Consider the following 12,919-nt stretch of genomic DNA (forward strand, 5'->3'; position numbering starts at 1 on the left):
GTCAAAATGTTAAAGAGGACATCACAACATCTCTACCATGGGAGAGGAATTAAATAATTATGGAGAAACCCTATATGCCCATGGAAAAATTGTAGGCAAAGAAAGGGGTGTGGAGTTTTTGACTAGAGCAAGGCATAGTTTTGACAAAGAGTGAATGGTCTCTAGAAATTGTTAGGGTCTGATATCATTGTCAAAATGTAAAATAATATTAAATGATAACCATAAGATTTTTATTCACATGATGTATATTTTTTAAGTACAAAGATCATCGTCATGATAAACCCTTTGAAGACACACAACTACTCATCAAATATGTTTTTTCAAATGAGATGTTGGTTTCTTACTATCAGACCCACATGAAGGAGGAGGAGTTGGTGGATTATGCATTGGAGGAGGGGGTTTTCAACAAATTTGGGTTAGCACAAGGATTTTATCCATTCGCATTTGGAACTTAGATTGAAAGGTCACCATGCCTCGAATTTTGGGCCTACCAGGTATTTAGAAAGAAAAGTTAATAATTTGATAGGGTTGTCATCTAGCGAGTCAGAGGCCCTAACCCCGGTTCCAATTTTCCATTATTCACATCCTCTAGTTTTAACCAGCCCAGTGCTCGAGGCCATTTGTGAGGGGATGAAAAACACTTCTTGGGGTTTTCTAGCTTTGAGTTTGGTTTCCCTTTCATCCTAGAGATCATAGGAATACATCCAATGTATTATGACTTTCTTAGGGTTTTTAGAAGTTTCATAAGTTAAGAATTTATCCAGTTTTTTTTTTCTTGTCCTTAATCTCAAGTGCCATTGGCCTTGCCCTCCTTGGACGACCTGGTGAAGGAGAGCCTTGCACCAACAACGAAAGAATGTCAAACTGATGTTGAAAATATCTAAATCCATTTTAAAATTTAGAGACAAAAGGGTATTTAGAATTTTAACACTGTAGATGGATTCAAATACCCCTGTGTCTCTAAATTTTAACACTGCAAGTGGATTCAGAGACCCATGTAGTGAAATGAAACACAAAATTTCAATTTTCCATTTCCAGAGTGACATAATTAAAAATTACTAATGTAAATGACAAATTCATATACTTGTTCTACTTATTATTCATTCGTATTTTTATTCTTGGACTATAATAGTTATTTACGTTAATCATTATGAATTTTGTCCCTTATTATCTAGTCATATATTTTAGTCTTGGACTAAATTAGTCATTTTAGTTAGTCACTTTTAGTTTGGTCACTTATTATCTAGTCATATATTTTATCCCTAAACTAAATTAGTCATTTAAGTTAGTCATTTTTAGTTTGGTCACTTAAAATTGCTCAAATTTAGAAGTAATTTACTTGAAATAATTGCGGTAACTAATGTTTTTAGTCACCTAGTCACTAATTTCATCATTTTGTACTAGTGATAGGATTTAATTTTTATTGGAATAGTGAAATTGAGGAGATCGCTTGTTGAATCATTTGCTTGTTGCATTATTTTTTAATTTATTATTCCCCTACTGTTGAGAGTGTTGGACCTGCCAAAATTATGGGGCATCTCCCTGATATTCATTCTCAACTAGACCTCACAACATTTTGGATAGGAGCCCCATCCGGGATATGTCCTGACTACCATTTACTTAAATATTTTCCTTGGCTTTAATTATGAAAAGAAGAGAGAGAAACACATATGTGTCTTCAAAAAGAAAGCTACTGTGCCCAGTGAATGTTTAGTTTCAATTCCATCAAGGTTCTTCTATCATAGAGAGGAGAGAAAATGAGTCTCTAAGAGAGAGGTAGTAGTCCCACCCTAATAAAGACACACATGAACATGAATGTCTCATCTAACATCCAGTGTAATAATCCACAAAGGCGCCAAGATTTTTGTAAGAATCATAACATGTTCTCAATTAGATAAGCACTAAAATAACAAAAATGGTTGAACTATCTTACTACTCGTCAAAGAAAACATGAATCAAAAACATTGATAGAATAGTCTTAAAAACATTCATAATCCATGTACGAAAAATTTATCATTGTAAGGCTTCAATTGCTAATTAAAAGTCCTAATATGCATGAATACAATGAGCATCACATGCTCCAATAGTAGAGCATTGGAGCCACTACTTGCTCCCAAAAAGTACTAACTTATCTTTCTTATGGCTTATGGGAGATGCCAAGTTTAAAATTCCTTTACATGGGAAATGAGGATCTATTTACAACTTCAGGAGTGAATTACTAAATTCTACTGATCTTTGCATTTCTGCAACCTTTGAGGTTCAAAATGACTATTTGAATTACATATTAGTTTTGGTATTACATATCCTTTAAAATTCCATGACTCTTGAGTTCACACATGGATCTCGGTCTTGTACTTGGTTTTCTTTTACAATGAATAGACTAATACATCTTTGTCTTCCATATTTCTTATGATGAAACTTGACATGTCAATATCTTAGATGACTAGCACATGGCAGTGACTGATTACATGGATCAACTTTGGTGGTGACATTGCTACAACTGTGTCTATCTTTTATCATCATATTCTAATGGTGCGTCCACCCTCCAATATGTCTTCAAACTTTGGAGTCTTCATGGTTCCTTCTTCATCAAGTTTTTGGTGTGTTCTTGGTTCTTGTTGTGCTTCCTTTGTTTACCCTCTTTATCCAATCTTCCTTGTGTGTTTTTTCCATAAGGTTCCTTGAATACATGTTTCTGCAATCACTCATGACGATCAACTATTAGTCTGAAAATCTCATAAGCTACCATGTTTTATGTATATTTTCTTGTTTATGTCCTTTTAGTTTGGTTAAAATGGTCAAGAGAGTTTGAGGGCATAAGGGCACACTCAGAAAGGCTAAGGGATGGAGGAGAAGGAGCTTTGGGGCTTCGACATGCACTCATGCTCCCTAAGGAAGAGAACAGACAAGGTAGGGTGCATGTGGAAAGTCTGAATGATGATGGGGAATGCTTCAAGCTTCCCAATTATTATATGCATTGAAGGGAGAGAGACAGAGGATGTAGAACACACTCTCAAAGGTTGAAGGCTAAGGTTTTGTGCATTTGGGTTGTGCTCATGCACTTAGGAGGCCTCAAGAAGGGCGCAAGGAACACTCTTGAAGGTAAAAGGTGGAGTATTCATGTCTTGAGAGTGTGATATATGCTCATGTCATATTAGGAGGGTGCCTAACACATTAGAGAAGGTTGAAGGGCTGATATTTGTGTCTTTAGGATACATCAGTGAGCTCAAGGAGGATGCACTTCTTCAAGTCGAAGGAGTGTGTTCAAGGAAGACTTAGTCACCTTTTGAGGGCACAATTGAGAATAAGGAAGGGGCTTCGTGCTTTTGGAGTGTTCCCATATCTATGGAGGGTGAAAGGTCCACTTCCTAATAATGAAGATTCACCCATCATGGCTTCATAGTGCTCCCATGCACTCTTGGCCTTAATGGGGTCTTTTCACAACTGACATTTTTCTATGTTTGGATAATTTGTCAAGGGGTGAACAAGATGAGTTATGGATATAAAACTACATGAAACACATACTCACTAATGAAGAAAACTTATAAAATCTTTATCAACAATGAATATACATCAAAAAACCACTTTATGCACATTCCCCAAGTACAAACAGTGAAGTGTGGGCAACTGCGACCCAAAAGCGTCGTTTTACAACAAAAAAGTTGTCGTGATCATGAAATGCATATGTGGATATTTGAATCAATATGAAGAATCCTAAGAACACTTAATAACACTCAAAAAACATGAAACAACACAAAACAAGACTTGACGAGGCAATGATGTAGGCTCTAAAATTCAAATATAGTGAAATTTTGAAGGGTGTTGTAGCAACAACAACACTTGACCACACATTGGGTGAAATTCAACTTCTCTATTCAAGAATAAGCTTTCAGTTAGGGGTAAGACCTTTAGGAATTATTGATTTCCCAAATTTCCCCTTTTTGTTCTAATTTCATACATATTATAGTCTCTTTTCTCTACTTGGTTTAACTCACACAAAGATACATTGCATCAAAATAGATTTAATTCAGGAAAGGGTAATGTGCATGGTGAGTTTATAATATTAAGATTATAGATTTTTTGTCTCAAGTCTTGCTTCGCTGCTAGCGAGCATGGAAAGTACCCCCGCGGTGTCACTTCAGGAGCACAAATGTTTCTTCACTACTAATGAGCCTAGATATGACCCCGATGAAGTTGCTTGCTTCACCTTCCTGTGCAAGAAGCCTTTTTCTTCTTTCACCCTTTATTTACTTATTTAATAGAACTGTGCATTGGAAGTTATTATTTTGAATGGTCAGAAGAGGGATCCCAACTTACAGAGTGCATAGGAGGTTGACCCTTTAGAGAAGTAACTTGAGACCTCTAATTCAAGTTTGCTTGCTTTATATTTTCCCCTTATCCCTTCTCTACTAGATTGTACAAGAGTTAATACATAAGTAGACATAGGCAAAGTAGATCAGTTTTGGTGCTATCATAAGCATGAATATAGTATGTTCCCTCAAGTTTCTCCTCTTGGGAAAATCTTATTTTACATCTGGACTTACCTCAACCTATTTCACTTTCCCAAACAAGGGGAATAATCAGAAAACCAAGCATTGCACTTGTCACACTTCTCTTTAATAATGCTAAAAAGTTCTTGGGCCATGAACTTTTACACACAAGTCTTATTTATGTAAAATGACAAAAAATTACACACAACATTACATAATATAATAAAAAAATTACATACGACTAACTTAAACAAAATAAAATATAACACAAAGACAATATGTTAAATAAGTACAAATCATAGTTGTAATTGAAAATAATATTTTAGGTCCCGGCCATTTGCTGGTAGGGGGTCAATCATCTCATCCAAATATTTGAGCTTGAAAGTGTTGTGGTCGATTTTCTCTTCAACTATGTATGGTCCAATCAACAAATGCTGTAACTTTGTATGTTTATTTTTGCTCTCATGGGGTTTATCCCATCTAAGAAGTAGGTCACAAACATAAAAGGTATTCTTCCCTACATATTTTCTATCAAACCAATACTTTATATGCCTTTGATTAGTGAAAAATCGCTCCTTGGCTTTGAGCCACTCTTTCTCGAGTTTTAGTAAAGTGTATATCTTGTTCTGAACCAGTAAGAGAGGTTTACCTCGTGACACTTCAGATAGTTTTAAGGATGGAAAGTATAAGTTTGGAGGCAATATGGCTTCTTTGCCATATGCCAGAAAGTATCGCAAGGTTTTTAGGGAAGGCCTTGGGGTAACATGGTCATCCCAAAGTGCATTAGTCAAAGAAGTATGACAACGCTTACTTTAAGAGAAAATAGTATTCTTAGTAAAGTAGATAATATTTTTATTAGTGGATTTAGCTAGACCATTTTTCTCGAGAGAATAATTAGATGCATGCTTAAGAAATGGTTCTTCGATTGGTACTGGGAGCAGTGGGGTGACTAACCTTTCACCATGACCAGCACATTTCTGAAAAGCTTGGCACTTGTGGACATAAGCTTGAACATCCTTAAAAATAGTAGGCCAATAGTAACCAACCCTCATAAATTTTTGTGTTTTGGTGTCTCATGCATAGTGGCGACTTTCTGGTCCACCATGTAGATCCTTTAGAAGCTTCTCTACATCTTGTGGCTCAAGGCACCTTAGCAAACATCCATTTTGGTGCCTTTGGAAAATCACCCCATGGACCAGTTGATATGATAGATCCTTTAAATTGATTTCCCTATTTTGTTTACTTCAAAGTGCGAGGGCAAGGTGCCATGTTCCAAAATTTTTCGTAAGTTTTCATACCAGGGCACTATGGACGTGGACTGAGGAATGTGATCAATATCGAACATATCAATATCCTGCTCCCATCCCAAGACATATTGTTTGGGAGCCCCCTTTTCTTTAGCTTCTAGTTTTCATAGGTTGTGACCCTTTCTAGTATGAACTAGTTTGAAATCCCGATCATATTCTTGAAGAAAGTTCACCCAATTATCCCTCCTCTCACATAGCTCTTGTTGCACTAGCAACGTTCTTATTGTTGGGTGAGGTACGAATACAGTGGTGTGAGGCTTCAATATGTAAGGCCCAAAGTAATTGACTACCTTATATAATGCGTATGATTGTTTATCAATGGCAGCATAATTTAATTTTGTCCCTCTAGATTAGCGCTCATAAAAACCATGGGCCACTCATTTCCTTCATTGTCCTTCTAAGTTAATACAATGAAAATCGATAAATCTAAAGAAACTATATAAAAGAGGAAATCCTTACCATAATCTAGAGTAAAAAGTGCGGGTGCATCGACAATATCTTGTTTAATCTAAGGAAAAGCTTTTTTCTCCCATTTTTCCCACTTATATACTACATCTTTCTTAAGCATATGTTGTATGGGTTTTCCTATATGTGCGTAATCAGATATGAATTTTCTAAGGAAAATGATTTTCCCTAAGAAAGACTACATGGCCTTCTTATTCACTAGGAATGGGATTCTTGTGATAGCCTTGACCCTCTTGGGGTCAATATTGATACCGCTCTTTGTTATGATGTGCCCTAGTAGGATCCCTTTAGACACACTAAAGACGCTCTTCTTGGGGTTCTTAGAAATTTCAGTCTTCCAACACCGCTCATATATTTGTTTTAGATGATGTACATGATCTAGCCTTCTATTAGAAAATATAGAGACATCATCCACATGGACAACGATTCTTTGACCTATAAGGCCATGAAAGGCGATATTAATTTCTCTTTGTAATGTTACAACAACATTTATTAGCCTAAACAACATTATTTTGAAAGGAAATATTCCTTATTTAGTCTAGAATGTGGTTTTCAATCTATCAAGTTCTACTACTAGCACTTGATTATAACCTAAAAATCCATCTAGTAGCAAAATTTTTTCACACCCAGACACTATCTAGGGTATCAGCTCCATGGATGGCACATGATAGTTATCTTTATGAGAATTTGAGTTAAGATTTTGAATATTGACACATAGTCATATTTCTCTAGACTTCTTTCTAACTACAACCAAGTTGGAAACCCATATGGAATGTATAACTTTGAAAAGGGTCTATAAATATAACAACTCTCTCCATACCCTCTAGATAAGGAACTCCAGTGTCATATGAAATTTTCATAGCTTCTGTTGGAACAGATTCACCCCTTCCTTTATGGGAATCACCTGCTAGATGATGTGCGTATCATAATTCTTTAAATCAACATATTTCCAAGAGAACACATCCTAACAGTGCTTGAATAAATGAATAAATACTTGTTTCTCCAGTGGGAAACAAAAAGTACCGAGATTGACACACTTCAGATCTTGTGGGGTTGCCAAACTTACTTGTTCAAATGCAAGCTTTGGACTCCAATTGGTTCTGCAAGTCATATAATTTCAATAGGGACACCACACCTTCTAGCATAGTGTTTCCTTTCGGTGCCCCAGATGCTTCTTGCATAGCCTACTCATGCTCATCCTCCACTGCAGTGATCTTTTTAAATACATCACTCTTCACCTTAAAGTGTAGTATCTTCTCATCATATTTGAAAACATGTAATTTAGTGACATTCTCGAGTAAATATTGTTTATATAGAATTGCAATAGAAAAACCATTTTTCAATGGCAACATGCCAGCAACAACTTTTTCTAATGTTTCTGCTAGTGTGTTTCTAACTCTTGGAAAAAAATAATATTGAAAAATTTAAAATGATTTATCAAATTCCATACCTCCTAATGGTAGTTTTTCAAGATGAGGTGAAACATAATGTATAGTATATCGTACCTGACGAGTTACTACCTCTAAGTCATCGATTACCTTCAGAAAATCTACCTTAAGGTCTATAACATTCTTTAATCCAAGCATGACTGCTTTGTATTCTTTAGTGTTATTAGTGCACTCAAACTCCAGATGGCATGAAATTATATGTTTGTTGTTATGAGGGTATGTGAGGAGACAACCAGCTCCAGTACCGTGCTGCTTCTTAGTACCATCGAAGTTAAGAGTAAAAAATTTACAAGCTATGAAGTTATTTCCTATACAATTACTACTATTATCACTAGTAATTCTATGTACATCTACATTACATAAATCATTTTGACCAATTGGAGAGAAAGAAAGGAGCTCCACCCACATATCTAGTGGAATTGATGATGGCTGTGTGAGATAGCACCCAAGGTTAGCTTTGCAAAAAGAAGTTGCCAAAAGTTAGATCAGTGAAAGCGACTTGCTCATTTTTCCCTTCGTAGGATGTAATTATGTATTTGATGTAAGGTTCTATTTCCACCTAGATCTGATTGTTCTTGCCCCTGTACGAAAGCCACAAATGTGACCAATCCATTGGAAAATACCCTTGTAATTTTCTTGACCAGTCTCTACTAAGGATTAAACCATATGATTCTGGTATGTCCATAATTATGATATTTATACATTGATTCACTCGGTCATCTTTTTATAATATGATAAGAACATCTCTAAGTTCACCAATAGCCTGGACGAGAGATATATCCATATGAATAATATGTGCATAAGTTTTATCAGATTTGGCATTTAAGATCTTTGTAACAGATAATGGCATTACATTTACAGATGCACCTTAATCCACTAAAATGTTTTGAACGTTGTAATTAAAAAATATGAAAGTAAATTGAAATGGATGGAAAAGAGTATTACCTTATAACGTTGCAACATTAAAGACTGACTCAAGGGGACCAGAAGACATACTAGATACCTTCTAGGAAGAGCCATTATTACCTTATGAGAGCTGCTCAAGGGCTAAGAAAAGCTTGCTATTCTTGTGAGGTAAAATATCGAAATATTTGCGTATGCTTTCTTCATATCCTCGACTATTTTGTAGTCAAGTGGAGTAGGGATTATTGAAGTGTTTAGAGGAGTGACATTTTTTGGCACTTCTGGCATGATAGTATTACTTTTCCTATTGGCGAAAGTGTTCTTTGTTATGGTAGCATCTCCAAATTTGTTCGAATCTTGGGTGATGGATGGAGTGATTTTCCTTAAAAAATGTTCTTTAAACCTTTTCCTTACAAGATTTTGTTCATGAACAAGCACTTAACTTCTCAATTTATATCGAATGTCTTACTTCTGAGCCTAGGCCTCATTTGGTGGTGGTTCTTTAGTGTTTTTCTTCACGGCATTGAATACACAACCAAAAGTATTAATTGTATGTCTGACACTTGCAGTCTCTTCAACTCCCTTGAATTTTTCCTTTCCTTTTATTTGTTTATTTTTCTCATTTGTAAGTAGTGAGTCAATAATATTAGCATCCAGAGCATTCATGTTGTGTTTTCGTTGTGGGCATGTAGTTTCTGAATGATATTCTAGGTGAAAAGAACAATATTGGTCCATGCCCATACTTTTGACATTGAACATCACATTCAAGCTCTTTTCATACATGATCGGTTGAATCTTGACTATTATTGTTGTTGCTGTTATTGAAATTCTTGAGGAAGTTAAAATTTGGGGCCTTGTTGTTGAAGTGATCTTTCTTTTCCTTTTATCTTTAGCTCTCCCAATTCATTGGACATAATCTTGATAGTGTGGGCCAAGCTTTCTAGATCAGTAGCTTATTTTTCCTTGGCCTTTCTTAAAGAGGCTTGAGACATTTTACGCATATCATTAAAGTCCCTAGATGATTCATAGTCAAGAATGATTCCAATTGCACACAAGTCCTTCTGAACAATAATGACTTCAAAATTTTGGGCCAAATTTTCCTTTGTTTTCCTCTTCCAAAACTATGATAGGCTTGTTGGCAAGGCAGAAGTGTAGTAATCGATTTTAATGGAGACATGAGGTATTGTATCTAGAAGAAATTGGTTCAAGACCCTATTAAAACTCTAATTAAAGTCCTTGTCCTTTTATTTTACCCCATCTTTAGGTTCCTTAGCTCTTTTAATAACATGGCTAGGGATTTTTCATTGCTGGACTTTTCTAGGAACAAATTTTTAAACCTCCTCAAATTATGAATTGAACTTTTAGGAAGACTATCATACCAAGTGACCTCTCTACATTCTAAGGTATAACAAAATATTCTACATGAAACATTGTCATAACATAGCTCGAGCATCTGTAGGTGTAGGTATAAGTTATCCAAATGGTATTCCACTTTGATCACGTTGTCAAGGTCATATTTCGTTAATAAATTGTGTGGGTGCTTTGGCATCTTGTGTAAAACACCTTGAAGGGAAATTGCAACCCCAGTCATCCAATCCAGACCTTGGTCTACCATTTTCTCATCTCTATCATCCTCCTCCTCTTTTGAATCTAAATAATATTCTGCGAGACCGCCTAATCCATGGAAATTATCATATGAGAGAACAACATTGTCTCTATCATCTTTGTTGAATGATGGAGGTTGCTCTAGTTTTTCTTTGGATTATGTAGATTCTGATAGCCCTTCGAGGGTAGAAAAAACTAAATCTTCGATTGTAGAGACCATTATCACTAAAGGAGTTTCTTCTTTCTTCTTAGGAAAATAAGTAAGATTATGTGCTCCAATAATTAATCCAATAAACTTTGTAAAATGATGGGTTATAGGCCAAATTTCTTGGTTGTGCTCATAATAAATTTCACAAATTTTTTCAAGGATGAGCTAAGAAGATATTCTTGCTTGAGGAATATGAATCAAATAAGTGATGGGAAGGTTATTTCCTTCACTAGAGGAAGTGTGGTGTGGGTGGGTGGAGTTATCAGCCATAAAAATATGGTTACCCTCCTTCCAGTGCCAGAAATTTTGATAGTGCTGGACCTGCCAACATTCAAGGGGGCCTCTCTGATATGTGATCCCAACTAGACATCACACAGTTCGGGATAGGAGCCCCATCTATGACACATCCTGGATACCATTTACTTAAAGAGTTTCCTTGGGTTTAATTGTCAGCAGAAGAGGGATAATGACATATGTTCCTTCAAAAAGTGAGTTAGTGTTCTCAGTGAATGTTCAGTTGCAAGGGCATCAAGGTTCTTCTACCAGAGAGAGGAGAGAAAATGAGTCTCTGAGAGGGAGGTAATAGTACCACCCTAATAAAGAAATGCATCATTAGGGGAAATTTGAGGTCTAAAATGGGCCTCATAAGGAAATTATCAAATAATAGTGGAAATAATAAAATAAGATTAGATTACATCATCAAATTCAGAGGGAAAAAAGAAAAAAGTACTTTTTCAACTCGTATTTTTAACTTATCTCCCTATGGGTTTACTCAAATTTTGAGTGGGAACACTTGTTGGTTGAAAATTTTTATTCCTCATCCAAAGATTACCCATGATGCATACTTTCGATAGTCCATGCTACACAAAAAATGAGAAATACATGAAAAACATGATTACAATCATGTTTTTTCGTGTATTTCTCATTTTTCATGTTGCATGGTCCATCAAAAGTATGCAACATGGGTACTCCTCAGATGTGGAATTAAATTTTCATCCAAAGAGTACTCCCACTCGAAATTGGAGTAAACACTGAGGGAGATAATTTGAAAATACAGGTTGAAAAAGTAGTTCTATTATTTTATTACTTTTTAATCTTTTTACTTTTTTTACTAGAAAAACGGTGAATCATCCCACATGGTTGACATCATAATCTTGAATCTTATTAGTTCCTATAAAGTTTATTTTTGGTTGTAACTTTTTCTTAGGAGGCCCATTTTAGACCTCAAAAATTATGTAATGGAACTTGAATGTCTCGTCTAACATTCAGTGGAATAGTCCACAAGGATGCAACAATCGTCACAAGTATCACAACACATTCTCAATTAGATAAGCACTAAAATGAATGAAATAGTTCAACTATCTTATTACTTGTAAAAGCAAACATGAATCACAAACATTCACAAAATAGTTTTACAAAAATTCATAATCCATGTACAAAAGAGTTTTGGCTATCAAGCTTCATTTATTAGTTCAAACTCCCAAGATACATGAATATAACGAGCATCACTTGCTCCAATAGTGGAGCATTGGAGCCAATAATTGCTCCCCAAAAGTACTAACTTATCTCTCTTATGCCTTATGGGAGAAGCCGAGGTTAAAACAACTTTACATGAGAAATGAGGATCTATTTATAACTTTAGGAGTGACATTTCATCTCCTCATGACTATTGACTTTCTAACTTATAGTGATCTTTGGACTTCTGCAACCTTTGAAGTTCCAAATGACTTTCAGAATTACATATGCTATCCCCAAAAAATTTATCATCTTGCCTAGTTTACTAGATGAATCGAAGTACACAATGTAAAGCCAATTTTACCATAGTAAAATTGCTTTCACTGTGAGAAATTACTTAATAAACCACCGTTGTTAAGTAATTTACAGTTAAATATATCACTATTCATTTTATTTTCTTCTAGGAATAATTAATTAAACCATTGTTCAATTATTATTCCTTGTCATATTGTACCCAATCATGAAAAATAAGCAGATAAATAATTAATTATCTTATTTTTCCCTGAGAATAATTAATTAATCACTAATTAATTATTACTCTTTGTCAAATTTGACCAAATCCCTTAGGAATAATTAAATAAATAATTATTTGTTTATTATTCATTAACTAATTCCTTGAGATGATAAATAAATAATTTATTTATTTAATATTTCTAAATAAAAGTTTAAATACTTTTTCCCTCCTAAACAAATATAATAAAATGTTCCAGGTGGTTATTCCCGGAATGGGATCAATAATATTTTATTATTTTTCATTGTTCGAGGATAACTCAATATTTTGTAATAAATAGAAGGGCTTTCCATTCATTATTTATTTTTGATTATTTTCATTGTTGCACTCATTGTTGTAACTCTGATTATTTTCATTGACGCACACCATATTTTTGTTGGGTTTATACAGTATAGCAGAGAGTGACTCTACACAAGATGAAGACTTTTGAGGATAACCAAGAAACCATCCCATATAGGGGGACTGGT

The sequence above is a fragment of the Pinus tabuliformis genome, chromosome 2_2 (genome assembly GCF_031772625.1).
Source record: "Pinus tabuliformis cultivar Carrire ecotype Pingquan chromosome 2_2, CPIR1, whole genome shotgun sequence".
NCBI classification, from domain to species: Eukaryota; Viridiplantae; Streptophyta; class Pinopsida; order Pinales; family Pinaceae; genus Pinus; species Pinus tabuliformis.